The following is a 1759-nucleotide window of genomic DNA, read 5'->3' as shown; positions in this document are numbered from 1 at the left end:
ACGGCCTCGATCAAATTTGGCGTTGTTGCCAAGGAGCAGTGTCCAAAGGTTCATAATAGCTAGCTAGTGTTGTGTGTTTAATCCTTTCGTGTTTTATGTTTAATTGTTAGTATTGTGTTAGTATGTGTGTTAGTGTTGTCTAGTGTCCTAGTATTTTGTTTAATGTGTGTTCTGTTTCAGTTTTTCCATTAAGCGTTTCCCCTGTTTCAGTCTTGGGTGTTTTGCTGTGAAGATTGTGCTTGCAGCAAAAACAGAGTAGTAGTAGAAATCAATTAGAGACGGATTTTAGCGACCACCCATGCTGAATTATTTGAGATTTTTTGTTTTAGTAGCTAGGGTTGTTATTTTTGGCTGAATTTTTTGTGGTAACTTCTTTTAATCCATATTTTGTGTGAAAAATAGCTAGAGCCTTTAGTTTGGTCAGATTTGAAAGTTCCAAAAAACTAGCAAATTTTGTGTTTGTCAAAACTTCAAACGGCCATAACTTTTGCTCCGGTTATCAGAATCGCAATTATTATATATGCATTTGGGGTAGAAAAAAATTTCCTACGCCGTTGCAGCCTGCCACAGGCCGGCTGAGGTCTCCATCGTCCAAACAAAGCGATTCTGTCAAAAGTTTTTTATTTTTCAAGTTTTATTCACTTATTTTTCTTAACTTACCATTTTTAGCTTTCATAGTTAGACTTTGAATTTTTGTCTGAAATTTTTTGTGCTATCTTCTCATCATTTTATAAGGTTGCTCACAAAATTTCAAGTCATTTGGATATCATTTGAGGGTAGCTGTAGTTCAAACCTACACCTTTATTTACATGACAAGGCAACTAGTTGTGTGCATGCTGAATGTAGTGTATGACTAGAGGCAATCCATCTGACTTACAACCCTTTGATCCTGAGATAGATAGGACATTTCATAGATTAGTTAGGCATCATTTTATACCTTTTGATCATTCTGAGCATTCCATAACTGGTGAATCTGTGCATTCTGTTATTGGTGATTTTGAACATCCTGATCTTAAGCATTATAATTTTGAGCATTCTGATTCTGAGCATTTTGATTTTGCACATTCTGAGAACATGGCACAACCTCCACCTCGTGAGAGGACTCTAAGGGAAATGGCTGCACCTGATTTCACCTACGAAAGCTTGTGCATCCAATACCCTGATGAGGATGTCCCATATGTTCTTAAAACTGGACTGATTCATTTGCTTCCAAAGTTTCATGGCCTTGCAGGTGAAGACCCGCACAAACATTTGAAAGAATTTCACATTGTCTGCTCCACCATGAAACCCCCAGATGTCCAAGAGGATCACATATTTCTGAAGGCTTTTCCTGATTCATTAGAGGGAGTGGCAAAGGACTGGCTGTATTACCTTGCTCCAAGGTCCATCACGAGCAGGGATGACCTTAAGAGAGTATTCTTAGAGAAATTTTTCCCTGCTTCCAGGACCACAGCCATCAGGAAGGATATCTCAGGTATTAGACAACTCAGTGGAGAGACCCTGTATGAGTACTGGGAGAGATTTAAGAAACTATGTACCAGTTGCCCCCACCATCAGATTTCAGAACAGCTTCTTCTCCAATATTTTTATGAAGGACTCAGTAATATGCAGAGAAGTATGATAGATGCTGCCAATGGTGGAGCCCTTGGAGACATGACTCCTGCTGAAGCCAGAAATTTAATTGAGAAGATGGCCTCCAACTCCTAACAGTTTAGCGCCAGAAATGATGCCATAGTCATTAGAGGAGTGCATGAGGTAG

General features: G+C 39.1%; 1 non-coding gene across 1 annotated transcript; it reads right to left on the bottom strand.

The window, feature by feature from the left end:
* Window positions 1–1452: 1452 nt before the first annotated feature.
* LOC112997988 (small nucleolar RNA R71) lies at window positions 1453–1559 on the bottom strand. The gene has a single exon (XR_003263035.1). It is a non-coding gene; the product is annotated as a small nucleolar RNA R71 (small nucleolar RNA).
* Between the last annotated feature and the right edge of the window lie 200 nt (window positions 1560–1759).

The sequence above is a fragment of the Glycine max genome, chromosome 9 (assembly GCF_000004515.6).
Source record: "Glycine max cultivar Williams 82 chromosome 9, Glycine_max_v4.0, whole genome shotgun sequence".
NCBI classification, from domain to species: Eukaryota; Viridiplantae; Streptophyta; class Magnoliopsida; order Fabales; family Fabaceae; genus Glycine; species Glycine max.
This window is presented reverse-complemented; position numbering and strand designations above follow the sequence as displayed.